Source organism: Mustela lutreola, chromosome 8 (assembly GCF_030435805.1).
Source record: "Mustela lutreola isolate mMusLut2 chromosome 8, mMusLut2.pri, whole genome shotgun sequence".
NCBI lineage: Eukaryota > Metazoa > Chordata > Mammalia > Carnivora > Mustelidae > Mustela > Mustela lutreola.
This window is the reverse complement of record NC_081297.1, coordinates 85,061,653-85,086,288: the sequence shown is the minus strand read 5'-3', so window position 1 is coordinate 85,086,288 and position 24,636 is coordinate 85,061,653. Positions and strand designations below refer to the sequence as shown.

At 38.0% G+C, this 24,636-nt stretch overlaps 1 pseudogene; it reads left to right on the top strand.

Moving 5' to 3' along the window:
* Nucleotides 1-23,281: 23,281 nt before the first annotated feature.
* LOC131837961 (glycogenin-1-like) lies at nt 23,282-24,329 on the top strand (annotated as a pseudogene).
* Nucleotides 24,330-24,636: the final 307 nt, after the last annotated feature.

The following is a 24,636-nucleotide window of genomic DNA, read 5'->3' as shown; positions in this document are numbered from 1 at the left end:
ATCAAGACAGCATGGTACTGGCACAAAAACAGACACATAGATCAATGGAACAGAATAGAGAGCCCAGAAATAGACCCTCAAATCTATGGTCAACTAATCTTCGACAAAGCAGGAAAGAATGTCCAATGGAAAAAAGACAGCCTTTTCAATAAATGGTGCTGGGAAAATTGGACAGCCACATGCAGAAAAATGAAATTGGACCATTTCCTTACACCACACACAAAAATAGACTCAAAATGGATGAAGGACCTCAATGTACGAAAGGAATCCATCAAAATCCTTGAGGAGAACACGGGCAGCAACCTCTTCGACCTCTGCCGCAGCAACATCTTCCTAGGAACAACGCAAAAGGCAAGGGAAGCAAGGGAAAAAATGAACTACTGGGATTTCATCAAGATCAAAAGCTTTTGCACAGCAAAGGAAACAGTTCACAAAATCAAAAGACAACTGACAGAATGGGAGAAGATATTTGCAAACGACATATCAGATAAAGGACTAGTGTCCAGAATCTATAAAGAACTTAGCAAACTCAACACCCAAAGAACAAATAATCCAATCAAGAAATGGGCAGAGGACATGAACAGACATTTCTGCAAAGAAGACATCCAGATGGCGAACAGACACATGAAAAAGTGCTCCATATCACTCGGCATCAGGGAAATACAAATCAAAACCACAATGAGATATCACCTCACACCAGTCAGAATGGCTAAAATCAACAAGTCAGGAAATGACAGATGCTGGCGAGGATGCGGAGAAAGGGGAACCCTCCTACACTGTTGGTGGGAATGCAAGCTGGTGCAGCCACTCTGGAAAACAGCATGGAGGTTCCTCAAAATGTTGAAAATAGAACTGCCCTATGACCCAGCAATTGCACTATTGGGTATTTACCCTAAAGATACAAATGTAGTGATCCAAAGGAGCACATGCACCCGAATGTTTATAGCAGCAATGTCCACAATAGCCAAACTATGGAAAGAACCTAGATGTCCATCAACAGATGAATGGATCAAGAAGATGTGGTATATATACACAATGGAATACTATGCAGCCATCAAAAGAAATGAAATCTTGCCATTTGCAACAACATGGATGGAACTAGAGCGTATCATGCTTAGCGAAATAAGTCAAGCAGAGAAAGACAACTATCATATGATCTCCCTGATATGAGGAAGTGGTGATGCAACATGGGGGCTTAAGTGGGTAGGAGACGAATAAATGAAAGAAGATGGGATTGGGAGGGAGACAAACCATAAGTGACTCTTAATCTCACAAAACAAACTGAGGGTTGCCGGGGGGAGGGGGTTGGGGAGAAGGGGGTGGGATTATGGACATTGGGGAGGGTATGTGATTTGGTGAGTGCTGTGAAGTGTGTAAACCTGGTGATTCACAGACCTGTACCCCTGGGGATAAAAATATATGTTTATAAAAAATAAAAAAATTATAAAAAAAAAAATAATAATAATAAACACCTTGAAAAGTTGAAAAGTTATAAGAATGAAATTACATGTTAAATTCTGACTAGCACAAAGTTTTTAACATAAAACTTCCAATAAATGTTTTAAAATATCTAATACAAGAAACCTTTCTTTAAATAAAAGTAACCAGGTATTCCATAGAAGTTCAAGAAATCCTCCTTAATGCTTTACTGTCACAAATGTGTTTAGAAATTACTTCCTCTCTTTTCTGTCATCTCATAAATTTTGAAAGTCAGCTTTTAGCTTTTAATCCTCATTTGCAAATTAGAAAAGCTTAAGCTATTGACTTTCAGAATACCAGTGTCCTTTTTTTCCCACATTCTTAAATTCTTTTTTTTTAATTTTCACACCTCTTTTTTTCTTTTTTCTTTTATTTATTTATTTATTTATTTATTTTCAGCATAACAGTATTCATTGTTTTTGTACCACACCCAGTGCTCTATGCAATCCATGCCCTCTATAATACCCACCACCTGGTACCCCGACCTCCCACCCCCGCCCCTTCAAAACCCTCAGATTGTTTCTCAGAGTCCATAGTCTCTCATGGTTCACCTCCCCTTCCAATTTCCCTCAACTCCCTTCTCCTCTTCCTCTCCCCTTTTCCTCCATGTTATTTGTTATGCTCCACAAATAACTGAAACCATATGATAATTGACTCTCTCTGCTTGACTTATTTCACTCAGCATACTCTCTTCCAGTCCCGTCCATGTTGCTACAAAAGTTGGGTATTCGTCCTTTCTGATGGAGGCATAATATTCCATAGTGTATATGGACCCCATCTTCCTTATCCTTACTATAAATACTGGTATTTCTTCAGACTTCCTCATTTCTTCCCTTCCTTGTTCATGCCAAAACTATTTATTGAGCAGCTAGTCTCAACTGAGTAACATGCAAAAAGTTAGTGGAGGCAGAAACCGCAGGACTGCAAGAACCGTGTAATGGTCAACAAGGACCATGCACAAAGATGCAGGAGAGATTGCCTTTACACTTGAAAATTTTGGGGGGCAGAGCTTGAATATTCATTCATTTTACTACTGTATTCAGGTTTTCCCAAATGACCACCTCCCGCCTTGAAAACCTCAATAGGATGGAAAGTCTTGGCGGGAGTTGATCAAGGAACACAGGGTTCCATGCCACTGACAGACGGGTACAACCCCCTTCCCTTGCATCTTCCTTTGGTCACCTCCACTGGTTCTCTACCCACGTCGGGCATAGTGAAGTGTCCACTACGACTGTGAAGAGAAAATATAGGGATTCCATTTGCTACCTCAAATTTGTACTTACTTTAAGTCAATATTAGTATTAGTTATTCTAGCTAAAGCAACTTACAGACTTAGTTGTTGGCACTACTCGGACATATCTGGGGAATAGCATCTCAAAGCCAAAATGCTGCAAAAGTCATAGTGCATTTCAGGCACACTCTGTTTCATATGGCACCAATAACAAATACTGTTGGAAAGCATTTGCAAAGATTCCAGATTTTCTTAAGAACTGCAAGTGTAATTACCAAGCAAACTGGAAGGTCTAGAAATATTTATAGATATTTACTTATGACATCGCAATTTCCAGCTAATTATGGAATAATTACACAGGGCCTTTTGCTTTTGTACCTGGAAAACAAAATGAACATGCTAACTTCTGTATGTATTGGTGGGCAATGGATGTATGTAGAGTCAAGCATTTCTTCTTTTTTTTTTTTCCAAAAGATAACTCATGGCCAAGGAGGCCTCCTTTTTCCATGCAGAATCCTGAGCATAATCTACATAATACCCGTTTTCTATTTCTCCCTGAGTGTTCAATCCCAACACACCCACATAGAAACTTCTGCTAGCTTCAGTACCCCTACCCGCAATTCCTACCACCAAGGAAAGTTATTATGCACCATAACCCAGAAGCAGCAATTGTATCCCAGTGCACACACAAGGAAAGGCAAGATTCAACCAGCCATGTTAGGATAGACAGCCATGACTCCCAGGACTCACCCAAATATGAGCCAATCATCAATAGAAAGAAGTCAATAGGATTCTTCTTGGATTCTTGACAGAAATATGACCATCAGGATCTTGCAGCTCCTCTCTCTCTGCAAACAGTTTGGTTATTTTAAGGAAAGTAAATAGAAGTGGAGATGGAAGCTTGGTTCTGTCATTGGGCACCAGCAAGACGTTTCTCTTCTTCGGGGAACATGGGACACGGGTGTAAGAGGGTTGGGACCAGGATTTAGGCAGAGATGGAGTCAAATCTTAGGGGCATGAGGCTGGGAAATGTATTTAACCTCTCTGAATTTCAACATTCTCATCTGTAAAATGAGAATTAATGTATCTACTTCAGAGAGTTGCTGGGAGGAGTAAATGAGTGAATAGGCAGGGATTCCTTTAGTGTCCTTCTCTTTATTCTTGGGTGTTAGTTCTCTGCCAAAACACTCCAAGAGTACATTATATTCCCTGACATATCCCTTCTGCCACTCCAGACAGAGTGCTCTGACGTTGTACAAATCCAATAAAATTTTAATAACTACTTAAATATTTTATATCAGAAGTGTTTCTCTATTTTTACTATAAGGAATTGCCCTACTCCAGTTGGACTGAATTCAACAAGTAGTTATTGAAGACCTGCTAGGTATAAGGCATCGAGCTCAAGCTCAATGAGGACAACACAGGGCTTGCGCTCTAGAAACATACAAGAGGGGATTGCTACTCAGCATGGACATAAACCCTGATAAAATGTGAAGGGACCAAGAGGTGTCTCAGGGGATGTGCAATTTGAGGGGTTCACAGCAAAGCAGATGCAAGAGAGAGTACCTTCGTGCAACCCTTTGACCCAGGCGGACCTTGGAAAGTTTTCCTTCTGCTGCGAATACACAGAGAGTGAAGACTCCTGGAGACTTTAGAAAACACTTCATCCAAAGTGGGGCTCTGCAAGTTGGTAGAATCTCTCCCACCTCTCCCTTCATTGTTAGCACTCAGCAAACGTATGGCCAACCTGCCTGAGAATGTTCAAACACTTTAATGCAATGCTATAGACTTTTATCCTCTCATGGTGTCAAAAGAAGTTTGCCTTCAGTTGAATTCGGTGGGGTGGGGGAGGAGGTAAATCTATATAGCTCCATAAACAGTACAGCACAAAGTCTGTTGCAATTCTGTGTAATTTTCTGTAATCATGTATACTTAAGTGAAATTTACATTATCATTTCGGCTGCACTATGGAAATGATTCTTTTAGCCTACAGCTATTAGAACCACCCTGGTGCCAGGACCAAGTTGTCAGCACCAGGGGAAGCAATTTCGTCGAGTTTCTCTTTACACTGACACACGGCTCCTATTAGTGCTTTTGCCCTTATTTTGTTTTTTTTCCCCCAACTCATGCAGTTTGCCTCTTTGGGTGGAAACGAAAACAATTTCAAGAATGAAAAGTTTCAGTTTGTAGCTAAAAATAGCCCCAATCATCAGCAGGGGAGGCAATTCCTCAGCTACTTGCAACAAAGATGACCTCTTTGCCAGGCTTGGTCTCCAGCAGGAGGTGTCTACTCTTGAGCTCCTTTTACATGGGCTCAAAAATAAACAGCCAGCTCCTCTGGCTGGCCTCCCTCCTAGAATGGAGGCAGGGAACGTTCTGTACAAAGAAACATTTTCCCATCAAGCTAGGGGCTGATCCTAACCCAGTCAAGGAGTCAACTGAAGCATCTGATGTATATTATACATTTGTAGCTTTTAATAACAGGTGCCTAGTGAACTAATTATCTTTCAACCTTGAAGATTCACCACATTGAGAGTCTTCATATTACAAAGACAAGACTGTGCAATAAGATATTTTCTAAAAAATAAATATTTTTTTTCACATAAGCCTCTACCTTGAATATACATCACTCCCAAGGTCACAGGAATACATTATCATATTATAAGATACCAAGTAAGCAAAAACATGGAAAGTAAATGCCAAGTCCAGGAAAGTCTTACTTAAAATTCTCTCCTATCTTTAAGGCTGACAGTAAAACATACACAGCTGAACCAGCACTCTGAAAAATTAAAACCACATGGTGTCCTTACCCCAGGTACCACTAGTGTATGAGAAGGAAACATGCCAAATTTGCTTTTACAAATAGAGAAATTGAGGCAAAACACCATAAGGAACTATGGAAAAGTTAGAGCTATGATCCAGGGCTCTGTCTTCTTAATATCTTCAAGCTGGTAGCTTAATCAACTTCCCCAGAATAGAGACAAAGTACACAGAATTTTAAGTCATATATTCAGATGTGTAAGATCTTAACTTTATTATTTTTCTTTTGCAAAGCAATATGATATCTACTTTGAATCCTCATTGTGCCCAGTATTAAGAAATGTAATCTTGATCAATTTCAGGTAAATCCGACAAGATACAATTTATTGGTGGTAAATTCACATTTTCCCCATAACTCCCTTCTCCCCAGAATGGCACCCAAGTTCCTGGAGTACTCTAGGTTGTGTCGATAGAGTTTGGGTGGGGCAAAGAAAGGCATCCATCATCGGATGATATACTCATTATCGAATCTATTGTACATTATTGTACATTACTGCCTCCTCGCTGTTATTCTTCCTCCATTTTTGCATCCACTGAGATGCCTAATATCCCATCTGTCGAGATCTCGTATTCCTTTACCCTGACCACAATGACAATGAAACCCTCCAAGTCTTCCCATCTCAGCATCACATCTGACCATTTACTATGGTCAAATATATAAGCATCCTTGGGGGAGTGTCTGGGACTCTGACAGGGTGCCTCTCCATCTCCCTTTGACACCTGACTCAGCTGTTTTACTTTCTCTTTTCCATGCCATGATGATGCTTACTCACCCCCATTCCTGGAGGTTACTTTGTGAAGCAGGGATGACACAAAAGGAAGAAAGTCTGGTTGAAAGACATACAGAAGGACCTTAATATCTTTCTTCTAGTTCAGCTCTTCTTCTTGTTGCCAAAACTTTAGGATCCTACTCTAATCTGCCAAACTGGCAAAAGAAATGAGGAGAGTTTGTTCTGCTCAAACACATATTCTTAGATATCTTAATTAATATTTCATAATATTGTCTTACCTCAGTAAAATGGGTTTAAGATAATGAAATTAAGGGGCACCTGGGTGGCTCAGTCATTAAGCGTCTGCGTTTGGCTCAGGTCATGATCCCAGGGTCCTGGAATCAAGCCCCGCATCAGGCTCCCTGCTAGGTGGGAAGCCTGCTTCTCCCTCTCCCACTCGCCCTGCTTGTGTTCCCTCTCTCACTGTGTCTCTCTCTGTCAAATAAATAAATAAAATCTTTTTAAAAAAGATAATGAAATTAAAACCAAATACTTACTATTCCCTCTTTTCTCAACTAATGTCATAAAACTATAGAAAAGTATGGAGACCAGATAAGAACACTGGACTGGAGATGATTAATTTAAGAGTTTTGGATAGCATTTTTATTTGAAAGACACCCTCTGTACTATCTTAGTTTTTTTGTTTTTGTTTTTTGTTTTTACCTTTCTTTCCTTCTTTCCTTCCTTTCTGTTCTTCTGGAACAAGGACTAATAGGCGTTATATTTGTACAGTGACTGATCTAGGTGCCACATGAAAAACTTATCAATTATTCTAATCCTATTATGGCCTCTTAAGAAACAATACAAAGATCCTCTGTGCCACCTCATATAACCCTTGGTCCTATGCCTCCTTATCCCATTACTTATTTGAAGTGTGCTTAGGTTCTTTTCCAATATATTTTAAGATGCTTGAGGATAAAGATCATGTTTTCTAGAATGAAGACCACTTTCAAAGCACTCTAATTCAAGGCTAGGAATATTGTCTATAGGTCAAAAATGATGAAAGAAAATAATAATGCATCATGAAAACAACATGAGCAGAGAGATATAATTCAGTCCCCCTCTTCAACAACTTACTGACTGGACAAATTGTAAGAAACCAAACTGAACATTATGAGAATCAAAGAAGATGATAGTTTATGGTAAGCCTTCTAAGCAATAAATTGAATGAATGAAGAGCTTTCCACAATGGGATGTAAACAGTGGCAAAAAAAAAAAAAAAAAAAAAGTGTCAGGTGAGAAATAAGGAGAAATATAAAATGGAATAGCCAGAATCTGCAGAGGCCAGAGGCAAGTGATATTTCCACAGCATATTATGGAAATGGCAGGTGACTTCATATAACTGGAAGGGAAAGGACAAAAGTGACAGAGGAGACAAGACGTCTGCTTCTGACCAGAATGGACTAACAGAGACCATATTTATCCTCCTGCCTGAAAAAAAAAAAAAAATACTGGGCTAAATATATTTAACAATATTTTCAAAACATTATGTGGGCATCAGGTAATGAAGGACAGTGATCCCAAAGAATTGGGAAATGAATCAATAGTATTTTTTCCTGAGCTTCATGCCTTTAATGAGTTTATATGCCTCAGAGCCGGCAAAAAGACCATAAGCAGAGTCCAGCACACCCTCTGAGAAGAGGACACATTGCTGAGAGTCTGAAGAAACCAAGATGGCTAGAGTTAAAAGATGGAGTACTGGAAAGGTAAGTGTTACGTTGCAGAATTCAAAAGATCTGTAAAGGGTCCTGCTTATGTGTTCTGCAGTGTACTGATCACCGCATTTATGTAAGAAAATAACTCCAAGGCAGGGAAAGAATTACCCAAAAAGGATTAAAGGGACTAGTACCCAGCACTCACTTAGGCCCAGGAATACTGCTTGTTTCCACAAGCCAGACAGAAAAATCTCATAATTCATAGGGCATTAGTTAGAGTACTCAGAAGGGTCTTGCCTCAAGAGTGAAGAATAATTGGACATAGACTAAGCAGCACTCTGGTCCCACCTAACAATTCTTAAAAGCAAAACCAAGAGGATCAAATGGTTTCCAAGTAACATAACTGCATCTCACAACAAAGCTCAAGAACAAAGGTAAAATTCAACATGTCTGGCATCCAATCAAAAATTATTCCCATGCAGAATTCCAAACAATTTATGTAGAGACTCCACCCTCAAGGAATGGGAAAGCACCGCTTTCTTTTGACTTAAACATGGGTTGTGACTTCCTTCAAAAAAGTACATTATGGAAAGGAGGGAGAAAGACAACTTCCTAGCACAGAGATCTGGCACATGCTACCTCAGCCAGATGACCAAGGTTAACATTAACAGTGCTAAGTCAGGTTAATAATATGTGTCCTTGACACGATGTAATGAGAATGCCAGTTCTCCCCTCAGAGACATAATTCCAGCCGTTATTTAAAAACAAAACAAAAACAGGCAAATAACTGAAGGCCTTTCTACAAAATACCTTACCAATACTCCTCAACACTATCAAGGTCACTGGAAATAGGGAAAGTCAGAAATTATCACAGCCGCAGCAGCTCTTTCTGCCCACAGGTCCTGCCCCAGTGCTGTTGCACCAAAAAAAAAAAAGAAAGAAAGAAAGAAAGAAAATGAAGTTATCACAGCCAAGAGAAGCCTAAGAACACATGAGTGATAAATGTAATCCTGGGTGGGATCCTGGGACAGAAAAAGACATTTGGTAAAAACAAAAAAGAAAAGAAAAAAGAAAACATGGTGGCGCCTGGGTAGCTCAGTCAGTTAAGGGTCTGCCTCTTGATTTTGGCTCTGGTCCTCAGGTCATGAGGGTCGTGAGAACACTGTGCTCTGTGTTCAGTGGGGAGTCTATTTGAGTTTCTTTTCGTCTGTCCCTTCTGCCCCAAAAAGATGGATTTAGTTAATAATAATGTATCAGTACTGGCCATCTACTATCATAAATGGGCCAAACTTACATCAGATGTTAATCGTGGGGTACATTTGGCGTGGGGTATATGGGGACTCTCTGCATTATCTTTGCATTTTTTCTGTAAACCTACAACTGTCCCAAAATGGAAAGTTTATTTAAAATAGAATACAGCTCAGGGGCACCTGGGTGGCTCAGTGGGTTAAAGCCTCTGTCTTCAGCTCGGGTCATGATCCTAGGGTCCTGGGTTCAAGGCCCACATTGGGCTCTCTGCTCAGCAAAGAGCCTGCTTCCCTCTCTCTCTCTCTCTGCCTGCCTCTCTGCTTACTTGTGATCTCTGTTTGTCAAATAAATAAATAAAATCTTTAAAACAAATAAAAATAAAATAGAATACAGCTCAAAAACAAACAAACAAAAAAATTACCAGGCATCCAAAAAAGCAGGGAAACATGACCCTCAACCTCAATAAGGAGAAAAATAAACCAGTTAGAGTTGCTGCCGTTGTTATAAGTAATAGGAAAGGACATAAAAATGATTACAATGGAATTCTGTATGTTTAAAAAATAGAGACATAAAGTTAAAAAAAAAAAAAGTCCTCAAATCTCCATAGTTGAAAACTATAATATCTGAGATGAAAAATACACTGAATAAGATTAAGGGCAGATTAGATGCTACCCCTCCCCCACAAAAAAATCACTTAACTTGAAGAAATAGCAATAGAAATAGAAACTATACTGAAAGGAACATAGAGAAAAAAAATAATTTAAAAAAAATGAAATGAAGTATCAGTGAGCTGTGAGATAACTTCAACTAACTTAAAATACTTGTAATTGGAGTTTCCATGGGAGGGGGGGGGAAATATTTGAAAAAATAATGACTCAATTTTTTCTAAAATTGATGGGAAATAGAATCCCGTAGATTTAAAAAGCTCAAAAAGGGCCAAGCACAAAAGTCGACAGAAAACTACCCTACGGGACACTGTGAGCAAACTGCTAAAATCCAATGATAAAATCTTAAAAATAGCCAGAGAGAAAAGATACATTATGTACTGGAAAAAACAAAGATAAGGATGACAGAAGATTTCTCGTCAGAGACAATATAAGCAAGAAGACAGTGAGCAACATCTTAAAATTACTGACAGTAAAAAATATATACTGACAGAAAAAAAAACCAAAACACTATCAGCCGAGAGCTCTATACTCATGAATGTCTTTCTGAAATAAAGACACAGTACTTCTTTAGAGAACAAAAGCTGACAGCATTCATTACATGGCAACTTGTATTACAGAGGCGTTAAAGGAAATTCTTCTGGCAGAAGAAATAGGATACCAGATTTGGACCTATATCTGGTTAAAATGAGTATGAATATTTTAAACACATTTTTCTATTTTTAGTCATCTTAATGGATAATTTCACTAGGAGTGATATAGGAGAAAGGGTAGATACTCAGGTCAACGAAACAGAAGAAACTCCAGGCATATTGTCTGCAAGCTGGAGACCCAGGAAAGCCTCTATTTGACCAATGATGTTGAACATCTTCTCATGTGCTTTTTACTATCTTGTATTTTCTTTGGTGAAGCATCTACTCTTATGTTTGCCCGTATTTTTATTGGGTGATCATTTTCTTAATGTTGATGTTGAAAGTTCTTTATATATTCCGGATATAAATCCTTTATCAGATAGGTATTTTGCACATATTCTCTTCCAGTCTGTTGCTCATCTTTTCAGTCTTAACTTGAAGATACAGCAATAGATACAGAAAATATTTGTCTATTAAGTGTCTTTCAAAGAACAGTCATTCTTAATTTTGAGGAAGACCAATTAAAAAAAAAAACAGATAAGTCAGTTAATTTAGTCCTTATTACTCTGTCTTTACTAGGATAGGTAGTCTTTTCTGCCTTTTTTTTTTTTTTTTTTTTTTTTCTTTTTCACATGAATTTCTTTTTTTTTTTTTTTTTTTATTTTTATTTTTTATAAACATATATTTTTTATATACATATATTTTTATCCCCAGGTCTGTGAATCACCAGGTTTACACACTTCACAGCACTCACCAAATCACATACCCTCCCCAATGTCCATAATCCCACCCCCTTCTCCCCAACCCCCTCCCCCCGGCAACCCTCAGTTTGAGGATGCGGAGAAAGGGGAACCCTCCTACACTGTTGGTGGGAATGCAAGCTGGTGCAGCCACTCTGGAAAACAGCATGGAGGTTCCTCAAAATGTTGAAAATAGAACTGCCCTATGACCCAGCAATTGCACTATTGGGTATTTACCCTAAAGATACAAATGTAGTGATCCAAAGGGACACATGCACCCGAATGTTTATAGCAGCAATGTCCACAATAGCCAAACTATGGAAAGAACCTAGATGTCCATCAACAGATGAATGGATCAAGAAGATGTGGTATATATACACAATGGAATACTATGCAGCCATCAAAAGAAATGAAATCTTGCCATTTGCAACAACATGGATGGAACTAGAGCGTATCATGCTTAGCGAAATAAGTCAAGCAGAGAAAGACAACTATCATATGATCTCCCTGATATGAGGAAGTGGTGATGCAACATGGAGGCTTAAGTGGGTAGAAGAATAAATGAAACAAGATGGGATTGGGAGGGAGACAAACCATAAGTGACTCTTTTCTGCCTTTTTTTAAGTTCCATACATCTGCCCTAGTTGGAACTTGAGAAATTAATCCAACTTCTTTATATTGCAAGTGAGAAAAACAGAAGCCCATTTCTTTTCAACAAGCATTTACTGGACACCTTTTAAAGACTTGAGATATATATGAGTATGTACTGGAAATTAATAGTATTCTCTCTGGTGTGGGAGCTGAGCGACCTAACAAATTGATAGACAATTCTGATATAGCCTTTATAGATCGAGAGAAGGTACAGGTCCATGATCCAAAGTTCAGATGAAATTAAGAGAAAGAAGCAGGAATGAGAGATAGAAATAATTGCTTTTAACCAGAAGAACCAGAAGAACTTTAACCAGAAGAACTTCTGCATACCAGAAGCTGTGACACTTCATCCATTACAGGGAACACAAGACACCAGCAGACCTCCACACACAGGAGCAGAATCTGTGGCACTAACTGAGCTCATTCTGAACGAAAGCAGACTCGAAGGCACCCTCTCAGGAGGCAGCAAGGCCTCAAGCTAAACACAGAAGAGACTGAGCCAGGTGCTTTCCTTTCCTTCTCCCAAACTCAAAAAATCTGGGGCAGAGGGAGGTCACTAGAGTTCCTGAAGCAGAGGTGTCTTCTACAGAACCGAGGGAGGAGTGGGAGATAAGTGTTCTCCCAAACACGCATCATTGTGCATATTTATTGGATGTCTCTCAAACTCCAAACCTCTTGTCAAACCCATGTAAGTTCCACGACTTCTACTATTATCCTACTACTCACATATGTGAGACCACATGTAGGAATGCAACCAGCCTCCTTGTGTAACTAAGAAAAAGTAATTAAGAAGAAAATAAAGAAAAGCATAGAATGTAACCATCTTATTACAGAATATGTGTCCTTTTTAAAAACTAATATTTTCTCAAAACTTACAACAGTGCCTGGCATATAGTAAGTGTTCAATAAATATCTGTAAGAGGAATGTGGAAATAATTAGCTTCAACTCATAGGCTAATGATCTAACTCTGGATTGGTGCCAAAAATTTCCCAAAAAAAAGTGCAAAATAATTCAAGTAATAGATATTCAAAAATATTGACTTGTACTATAAGATCAAGACTAAGTGGAGAGCACAGATTCTAGGCCCCAGGCTTAAATTCTGGTGCTTTCTTACACAGGTTGCTATGACCCTCTGAGCCCAAGTTCTCTATTCTATAAATTAGGAACAATAATATTATGCATTCCAAAGTGATTTTCTGAACGTAAGTGAAATAATCCATTACAAGGGCCTAACCTAATGTCTAACACATAGCTACTCAATCAATATTATCTGAAGTAATGGAACAATGGTATTAACCAGTCAAGTAAGACAATAGAGATCTCTTGATTTCTGATCAACAAGATAGAATAATTGTGACTCCATTGTCTCCATCACAGTTTCCAAGAAGATCAAATGAAAGAGCTTCAGGAAAGAACTATGTGGATATAAGATCATATTTTTTCAGGCTCAGGCTCTTCATTAACCGATGACACTAATAAAGACGTAGAAAACCAGGGATCTTTGAGTGAGATCAGTGTTTCATAGGCTAAGAAGCTTTCCTGAGCCCATCTGCAAAGCTGCTGACAATCTTTTTATTGCTGAGGGTTGTGCCTCTTAACTAGGCTGTCATCATTTCTTTTCTCAAACTGGGTGTGGGTGGGGGGAACGTGGGGAGCCACCGCTGAGAGGCAGCCTCTCTGGGTGGTCTGTCTGCTGCTGCTCAGGCTGATGCTGCTGTCACTTCTTAAGTCATCATCTCTTTGGCTTTTTTATGACTTTGAATTCCCTTGCATTCATTGACCTCTCATGCAGAGTATACAGTTGTTAAACTCTTATTAGCTGCAAATATTGATAGTCAAATGATCTTAAGGGAAGAAAACCTATCTACAAAGCACAACTTCCCTGATTTAGCATATATATACACATAGATATAAATACATAAATATATGTGTTATATGCTATACATATAGAATAATGTATATAACATATGTATGTATATATATTAAGAGCAAAACATTTTATAGATGTGTGAAAAAGACGAGTGTTATTTCAGTACAATGAATTGCTTAATAAACTTTGCACTCTTAAAACAGCTCTGTGACTTACTGGCATAATTTAGGATTCTGACACTGAAAATGGCAACATACCCGTAATTCCTCTCAGTGTGGATCATCCCAATCTGAATTCTGTATTTACTTATACAGTTAACCCATCTCTGTTTATGGCAATTCTCCTGCCCATAGCCACACCACATTCTAAGCTGTAAATAATAGTACTAGGTAGAAAGTGATATGCATTAACAGAGGTTTTAAATACAATAGGTATCATCAGTTGCATGTGGCTGAAATTTTCTGTCTTAATTAAGGCTTTCCTGGTTGGCAGTTTCCGAAACTCACATCACGTTATTTGAAGAGACAAATACAATTAGGGTGACAATCAATCCCAATTTGTCTGGAATTTAGGGATTTCCCAGAATTCATGACTTTTGTGCTAAAATTGGGATAGCTACTGGTAAATTGAGATGGTTGATCACTATAGCACAGGTGTTGCTACGATGAAATATATTGGAAAGATGTTTGGGTACCTATGGAATTCAAGGACAGGAAACAGATTGGCTCCTTAAGAATCTAGAATAAGAAGCTGGATATCCGTGGGGTGCCTGGGCAGCTAAGTGGGTTGAGCCTCTGTTTTTGGCTCTGGTCATGATCTCAAGGTTTTGGGATCAAGCCCTGCATGAGGCTCCCTGCTCAGCAGGGAATCTTCATCCCCCCGCCCCCTGCCTGCCTCTCTGCCTACTTGTGATCTCTGTCTGTCAAATAAATAAATAAAATCTTTAAAAAAAAAGAAACTGGATATCCATCTGCAGGCACACAGCTGTTTTTTTCTTTCTCCACTTTGTAAAACTCTAGTTCTCTCTGAATGTATGTTTTACGCTCCCTCTAATTTTTCCATTCTATCTTACTCTTTTACCTTAATAAAAAGATGCAAGAATATAACTTACTGGAATTTAGGGGCCTATATCCCTATAACATATAATCTTCAAGAATCAAACAACAATATGTTCTAATGTCTTTCCAGGAATGTTGTTTAGCCAATAGCTAGAATCCCCAAAATGCTCATATTGTCTCAGAATGCATGGGTCACAATCTAAAATTCTACCTCAATGATCATATTGTTTATCGATCACAGGGTTTGAGGAAACGCTGCAGAATACTATGGTAGTAACTACTTCCAGCCCAGGAAATTCTGAGGAGCCCTTAAATGGAAATACTTCTGACTTCTGACAGCATATTTTAATCCTTTGTTATAGCTCTCTTGAATATTTTAAATATTAGACTCCACTCAGCCTAGAACAATTACTTGATTAATTGAGACACTTATCTCAAAAACATTGGCCTCCAATTTCCTAACATTTGGACTAAACCTGTGATTATTTCAATGACAGATGTCTCAGGAATTTGTTTGCATATCTGGAATTCTCACTATGAGAGGATTCTCTAAATGGTTGGTTGAGTTTAATTGAAACGTAGCTTGTTCAATGTTAGTTTACAAGTCACCCTAAAAATTGTAAACAGAATGAACCAATCAATGTATTGGCTAACTGCTTGCTAGCCACTGCTCTAAGACAATTAATTAATTCATACTTTAATTTTTAATAATGAGCTATTAGTAGAACCATAAAAGTACATTTAAAAAATTAACATAATTGTTCATGGTTCTGTGCTATTGTTTTACAAAATAAATAAATTCTAATCAGTGACTTCTAAGTGAATTTTACTCCTTGATTGAATAAAATTATTCAGTTTTCCCTAAGAGTTTAATGGCACCTAAATAAAGTGATTGTACCAGAAGGAATCTGGAATGTTTTACTACCTATAATTTTTTTTTTAAGATTTTATTTGTTTATTTGACAGACAGAGATCACAAGTAGGCAGAGAGGCAAGCAGAGAGAAAGGAAGGGAAGCAGGCTCCCCACTGAACAGAGAGCCCAATGTTGGACTTGATCCTAGGACCCTGGGATCATGACCTGAGTCAAAGGCAGAGGCTTTAACCCACTGAGCCACCCAGGTGCCCCACTACCTATGATATTTTTATCAAGGCTTATTTTTCTTAAGATGTGCCCCTCATTGATTTGAGTACAAACCTCTTTTCCATTGCTTATATCTTAACACATTATATCTTAGAAATTTCTTAGACATTAACATATAATATCTTAGAAATTTCTTCTTGTAGCTCTAAGTCCATTCATATACATAGATTATTATGGCCTTATTCTTCTAATATAGTGCTTATTTTTACTAAATGTTCCTTATATATTACATTAGTACCCATAAATAGGTTAAAAAGTCAGTGATGGTCAATGCTTGTGGTAACAAACATAAAGTAGTCTCCCATCGCACTCCTCATCACCCTCCAAAAGTAACTTCAACTCTTTTAGCTTCAACTCTTTTAGCTTACACTTATATGCTTAAGACTGTATAACAGGATCATACTACTCTTTATTTTTTAAAATTATTTTTATTAACCTATAATTATTTTTAATAACCTATTATTTGCCCCAGGGTACAGGTCTGTGAACCATCAGGCTTACACATTTCACAGCACTCACCATAGAACAAACCCTCCCCAATGTCCATAACCCAACAACCATATCCCTACCTCCCTCACCCCCCAGCAACCATTAGTTTGTTTTGTGAGATTAAGAATCTCTTATGGTTTGTCTTCCCCAGTTTTACATGTTATACTTTGAATCCCATTAAGGAATATATGAATTGAGAAGTTTTAAATCTTGCTTTCTGCCTCTTGCTTCATGCAAATATCCTCCTTCATCCCATCTATTCAATGAAGCTATGATTTGTGGTTAAATCAATATGTCAGATAGTCTTACATGATTTACATGTAAATATTATTCAGAGATGAACCATGTGAAATGATTTGATTATCTTTGCTTCTCACATAAACATTCTTCCCTAGAGTTAGTAGTTGCCTAGGATTGTGTTTCTTTATTTGCTTTTTTAGCCTCTTCTACCTACCTATGTTGGGTTGCTCTGTTAACTTGAGGAATCTGGATGGTTTCCTGTTAGAGATGGCCAAAAGAGAAACTTGTACAGTTTTAAAAGTAGGACTAGTCTCCAAAGGTCTTTTTTATGCCCAGAACTGTGACAGGCAAACACAGGATCCAACAGGTATAGGGTTGCTCTCTTCTGGGTCCTGTCCTGTTCTTCCTCTTCCAGTAGTGACTTTGGGTCTACCATCAGATGTGGTATTGACACAGAAGTAAGAACTTTCCATAGATTCTCCATGAGCTCCCCTTTGAAGGACCCATTTTGGTGGTTAGATGTTCTTGGCTTCTTGGATTTTCTTACATGCTTCAACTTATCCACCTGTACCAGGGCTGCTTAGTGGCTTACTTCTCTAATTCTTCTATTCCCCCTTCTGGACTTTACACTTCCAGCTTGTCCTACATTATGAATGGCTAAATTCCAACAATTATCCCTAAATACTCTTATAGTGATTGTGCTTCTCTGTCTTAAATTTAACAGAAACTCTATCATGAATATTTCCCCAGACTCTTGAAAGAATTATAAATCTCCTCTCAAAATATCCATTTGCATTAGATAATTTATTATTTCAACTTCTTTTTTTTCCCCCTTAGAGGTTCCCTTTTGGATTTTTCTGTCCTGATTTGATGCACACTGGCTGCTCTGAGGGTCTGATGCACATATGTTATCTGGAGTACCCTTCACTTTTATACTGAGAAGTCCCTTTATGTATCACCAGTAGTGAGGTTTCCTGTTGTCCAGATTCCATAAATTCCTCTCTTTTGATTTGGACCCTTGTTTTGGTGAAGTAATACCTACAGTAGCTTCCTAAGGTCCATGAAGATAAAAATATTCTTATACCTGTATCAATCCTCCATTTTAAAAATAAGACTTCATATTTTCATCTCCTTGAATTTCTTAATGGAATCTCCTCAAGGGTATTTTCCAAACTTGTAAAAAATTTTTTTCAGTTTTTGTGCTTTTAATTTCCAAGAGTTCTTCCTCCATATATGTTTGTCTTGTGTGATGTCTTGCTCCTATGTTTTGGATGTAGTAACTACTCTTCCCTCTATGAGGAATGAAATTAAATTTGAAAGACTAGTGTGCTTCATGAATTGTGTTCTTCTATTAGTTTCTTTTTGTTTCTGTAATGTTAGCATAGGGCACCCCATCCAGAGGTTCAGTAGATGCTCTGGGCATATGGAGAAGGCATGTCTATATAGACATGGTATATGGACACAACAGAGACTGTAGGAGTACAGCTATATATAAAGGAATTCTCTATGATGACTGGACAGGAACAGCAAATTGTGATTTTGATTTTGTTTCTTTAGACGGTTTGTTTCTTTTGCTTTGCTTAGTTTTTGGAGTCTTATACATAGATTTGAGAAATCAGGTTTATACATTGAGTAACTTTGCTTATTTAAGGAAATATACCTTCACTTTCTTATTGATGGTGAGTCGGAAAATGGTCATAGGTGGTTATATGAAATGTATCTTTTCATACAGTCTCTAAATGTCTTTCAAGCATTTCATATACTAATCAATAAAAAAGCCATATTTCATGTGTATGTTTCACTCAAGATAAAAGAGATAATTTGACATGTTGTTGGGAAGAAATTAATTGGAATATAAGGAACATAGAAACTAACACTATGTGAAAAAGAAAAGATATGAATGAAAATGCTGACCTTGACTGAGAACACAAACAAAATAGTACAAAATTTTCCAAAGTAAAAATGGTGTCATCTCATTAAATAATTCCATTACACAATATAATGTTGCCAAAATAGTCTCAGAACCCATCTTTCTGAAAACTAAGCTATTTTATAAACAGAATTTGGTGTTCCAACCTAGGAATTATGACAGAATTTCTTTGAACATTTAATTCTTATCTAGAACACTAGCCAACTCTTTCTTTTTGGTTGGAATTCAAATCTTTAAGTCACCTCTAAGAGAAAAATTTCATGAAATTCAGTATTTGTAAAAAATTCCATTAAAAATGCCCTTTGTGGGTTTAGCTTAAAATTATGCAAGAGTGGAAATACCTAGTGAATAATAATTTATTTTCTTTTTTAAAAGTACTATTAGCACTGTTTGAAATATTTCCATATAATATTTTATATTTTCCAAATGTTTCAGGTATCCTTGTTATTTTCTTAATTTAGTAAGTAGTTAATGGACACTGTGTGCCAGACAAAGTCCTCGGCATTGGGGTTAGAAAATAAGCAAAATACAATCTCCTCTTTGTTCCCTATACTTTGATAAAAGAGACATTCAAGTTTATAGTTACCACAATTTGTTATACTACAGGGTGATACATACTAAAATATAGACTGAGTGACGGTGCTTAGATTACATGGGTGGGTAAACATCAAGTCTTTAGGGACAGAATGTCAAAAAGGCTGATTAGAGAATTGAAATCAAAGGAAGCGAAAAAAAAAGGATGATAGGAGGAGGGTTAGTTAAGCTGTCCTAACTATGGGAAGTAACCTTATAGAGCTCCAGTGGTGAGAGGACCTAAAGCGGTTCCCAGCAAAAGGTGGATGGTGAATAGGGGAAGACGTGTTTTTGAAGATAATTTAAAGACACAACATTAAGCCTCTTATAAGCCATATGAAGGATTTGACGCTTTGAGTAGAGAAATAACTTGATTAGATTTGGCCTTTAGAAAGATTGTTCTGCTCAATGAGAAATTTAGAGGCAGAATTGAAGGTGAACCAGACCAGAGAGGAAGAGCAATGAGATGATTACTACAGAATATTTGGGTGGGAAATGATGATGACCTCAATTAGTTGAATACTGGTAGAGATGGAGAGGGGTGGTCTGATTTGGAGATAGTAAGAGAGTTCATTAGAACTTGGTGATTGATTTGATGTAGGGAGTGGGTTATTCAAAGAAATCAAGGTTGACAAGAAATCTTCTGGCTTTAGTGTCTGGGTAAATGGAGAAGAAATAACAAGCACAACTTGGACACCTAAGCAAGGTCCAAGTATATCCATGCAGTGAGCATTCGGTCATGATGGTCTACAGTTGAGAGAGTGAGCTGTCCTAGAGAAATAGTGTAACTAAAGTTGCAGGAGCAGATAGTGTCCCTCATGGAGACCAAGTAGATGAGAAGAGAGGAATTCTGTGAGGTATAGGAGAGAACACTGTTAGAAATCTTGGCCTAAGATGACTAAGCAAAGTATCCAGTTCAGAATTGATACATTCTGAATTTCTGGCCCATCAATTCATTTTTTCTGACTTTCACAATGGCACATCAACAAGACTGAGTCTTGTCCAGGCAGCTTCAGAATAAAACCCTCCCAATATATGAGAGAAAAATTTCAAAACAGTGTTGCCACAAACATGGAGTAGCATTATTTGAGAGGAAAAGGAAATGTTTAAAATTTATAGGATCATTTCTTTGTCAAGTGCCAAGGGAACAATAAGATTGAGAATGCAGTGATAGGCTCAAATATAAGGGAAAAGGCAATATGCTAGATGGTGAGCAAAATATATTTGAGGTGAGTGTCCTTCATTCAAACAGAAATTCCAGTAGGAATCTAGAAATCTGAGCTGGATCTATGTATGGAGATCAGGGCTGGACACATGGTTTGAGAAGCTCAATATCCAAAGTGGTAGTAAAAAGCTTGGAAAAGGCTGGATTTACTGTAGATACTTACCAGAAAGATATTGTTCACTCTGCATCACTCGGGAGGAAAGATGTTTTTCCTCCCTTTAAAAAATTGAGTCAAAACTAGGAAAAGCTAAGTAGCTGGCTCATTGTGTAACAAATGGTGAAAGAATAGCTTGAGGTCGAGGTTCCTGACTATAAATTTTGCTATTTCCACTAATAGTAGGAAATAATAACAACAATAATAATGTTCACAATACAGTTTGGTAGACTCTGGGTTATGTAGGCACCTAAAATGCAGAAAGAATCCTAGTAGTAATGCTAAATTAGGCAGTCAGGATTTAAAATGTTCGCTAAGACTTTCATTCAACTGTTATTTTCTAAAACCATACCAAAAACCAAAAACAAAAAGCTTAATTTCTAGAAACCTTTAGGCAGAATTTCTTGTTGAATCTACTTCAACAACAATAAAAAAAAAAATGTCTTTTTGGAAAAAAGAAAGCTCAGAGCCACACAAGTAGAGGCTCATTATCAAGAGAATGATCACAAAATCATGTCTTTCATTTTGAAAAGAGGAGTTCCATCAAGACAAACATTTCAGAAATTCAGCCAGCGGCATTCCAGCATTTTATTTTGTTTTTAACCAATTGAAAATTTATTATAACAAACAAGACAGTTGGTACCATTCAATTCAATATCACGGAATGTTCCAATATTTAAATTTAAAAGAAAAAGGAGAGACTAGAAACATTAAAAAAGGAAAAGCCAAAATATTCACTGTTTGGAGACAATTTAAAAGAAACAGGTAGGAAAAATCTTCTGTCATCTTAGCTATGATAATTCTTACTGGTTATTTCTCACATATAAGAAGATGATTTGGGGTGCCTCAGTGGCTCATTTGTTGAGTCTGCCTTCGGCTCAAGTCATGATCCCAGGACTCTGAGATTGAGTCCCACACTGGCCTCCCTGCTCAGTGGGAAACCTGCTTCTCCCTCTCCCACTCCCCCTGCTTGTGTTCCCTCTCTCGCTGTGTCTCTCTCTGTCGAACAAATAAATAAATTTTTTTTTTAAAAAAAGATTTATTTTTGTAAACCAATCTTGGATCCAATTACCTTTTAAAACTCTTTTACTAGTTTTATTAGTATTTTAGTTGATTCTCTTGGATTTTCCATGTAGTTGGGTGAGGCAATTTTAAGAATTTTCCAAAATCATTTTATTTACCTCTTGGGCTTACATGAGGAATCTTTCCTTGCATCTCTTCCAGAAATGTGGGGCAACTGACTGAGTTGTGAGTACAACAACAGTTATGCATACCATTTCATTCTGGCCAAAAAATCCCCCAAATTATCTTTCACACTCTCTTCTCTATTTGCCTACTAGATGGTAAGACACAGGGCAATCTAGAAGTTCTCACTGGTAATGGCAGAGCTGTCAATCTAGGTTCCCAAAATGGCTGAGTCAAGCAGAATGCAAACCAACTTGGTCCACATTGTACTATGATGTAAGTAAGATTTGGGGAGTTACTCAGCATCAGAAAAATACAAATCAAAAGTACAATGAGATACCACCTCACACCAGTCAGAATGGCTAAAACTAACAAAACAGGAAACAACAAATATGGAGAAAGGAGAACCCTCTTACACTGCTGGTGGGAATGCAGGCTGACAGAGCCACCCTGGAAAAAAGTATGGAGGCTCCTCAAAAAGTTGAAAATAGAACTACGCTATGACCTAGAAATTGCACTATTAGGTTACAAATGTAGTGATCAGAAGGGGCATCTGCCCCCCAGTGTATATAGAAGCAATGTCCACAATAGCAAAACTATGGAAAGAGCCCAGATGTCCATTGACAGAAGAGTGGATAAAGAAGATGTGGTATACACACACATATACACGCAATGGAATATTACTCAGCCATCAAAAATAAATCTTGCCATTTACAACAATGTGGATGGAACTAGAGGGTATTATGCTAAGTGAAAAAAGTCAATCAGAGAAAAACAGTTATCATATGATTTCACCCATAGGTGAAATTTAAGAAACAAAGCAGAGGAGAATAGAAGAAAGGAGGGGGAAATTAAACAAGATGTAATCAGAAAGGCAGACAAGCCCTAAGAGCCTCTTAACCATAGGAAACAAACTGAGGATTGTGGGAGGGGAGAGGGATAGGGAGATGGGGTAACGGGGTGATGGGCATTAAGCAGGGCACATGATGTAATGAGCACTGGGTATAATATGCAACTGACAAATCACTGAACTCTACCTGAAACTAATACACTATACGTTGATTAGTTGAATTTAAATTAAAAAAAGAAACTGCTTCTATCTTCATGTTAGTTGAATAAAAACATTTGGGATTGTTTGTTACAGCATCTAGTGTAACTTACCTTGACAAATACATGAATTAATATAAAATGTAGAAGATATTTATTGAAGTAAAATTAAAAGTTTACTAAAAGAACTGTACCATATTATCAATACAATGAATCAGTATTTTAAGGAATATAAAACCAATAGAAGACTATTCTATAAATCTATTTAATCCCAATAAAAATCCCAAAATACATATGGAAATTTTAAAATTAAGTCAGAAATTCATAGAAAAGAATAAAATAGCTGCCCGCCATGTCTCCTCCCTGGCCACACTCCTGGGCACTCGCCTTCTCCCAACCAGCAACCTGCAGCTGTGGGGACTGCCTCCCACCTCCCCACCCCCTACCTCCCCACTGCCCTCACTCCTGGCAGCACCATGACAGATCAGGCCTTTGTGACACTGACCACAAACGATGCCTACACCAAAGGAGTCTTGGTCCTGGGCTGTCTCTGAAACAACTCAGGCCCACTAGGAAGCTGGCTGTGCTTGCCACCCCGCAGATCTCAGACTCCATGAGAAAAATTTTAGAGACAGTCTTCGATGAAGTCATCACTGTAGATGTCTTGGACAGTGGCGATTCTGCACATCTAACCTTGATGAAGAGGCCTGAGTTTTGTGTCATGTTAACTAAACTCCATTGCTGGTCATTTGCAGAGTATTCAGAATGTGTGTTCATGGAGGCAGATACTATGGTCCCAGCAAATACCATAATCTTTTAGAGTGAGAAGAATTATCACCGTGGCCTGCTTCAGTTCTGGAGTCCTTGTTTATCAGCCTTCAGTTGAAACATACAATTAGCTATTGCACCTTGCTTCTGAGCAAGGCAGTTTTGATGGGGGACCAGGGTTTACAGAACACATTTCTTTCTTTTTTTTTTTAATTTAATTTTTTATTTTTTATAAACATATATTTTTATCCCCAGGTGTACAGGTCTTACAGAACACATTTCTTAACAGCTGGGCAGCAACAGGTATCAGAAAACATCTGCCATTTATTGATAACCTAAGCAGCGTTTCTATATACTCCTACCTCCCAGCATGTAAAGCATTTGGTGCAAATGCCAAAGTTGTACATTTCCTAGGATGGATCAAACCATGGAATTATACTTACGATCCTAAAAAAAAGTGTCAAAAGTGAGTCCCATGATCCCATCATGACTCATCCAGAGTTTCTCAACCTGTGGTGGGATCTTCACCACCAGTGTTTTATCTCTGCTTGAACAGAGACACCCACTCACACCTAAAAGTAGAAGGTGTCTCAGGAGCCATATACCATCTGTCCCTTGGTGAGATCCCGGCTGCAGCACAGGCTCCTTATGTCCTCAGAAGAATGGAAGGAGTGGAAGGAACAGGGCCAGTCTGATTACATGGGAGCAGATTCCCTTGACAATATCAAGAGGAAACTGGGCACTTACCTCCAGTAGAAGCACTGACATTTCCCCATGGACACGTCCACTTCACAGGCACTTATTTCTGATACTTAGTATCTGGAGCTGGGTTAGGAAAGGTCCACTACAGTTGCTACGGGCTTTGCTAGAATCTGTCGGATAAGGGGTTTTTGCAGGACAACAGGTGAGAACTGGGCAAAAGTTGTGAAGCAGCAGTTCTGTTACGTGGACAGCATTCTGCTTTCTAATCTTAGGCTTATTCATTATTCAGCTCATGTGTTGGAAATTCTTGCTGATGGCCAACATATGTGGTAAGGGAAAGTCAAGCTAATTAAAATGGCTG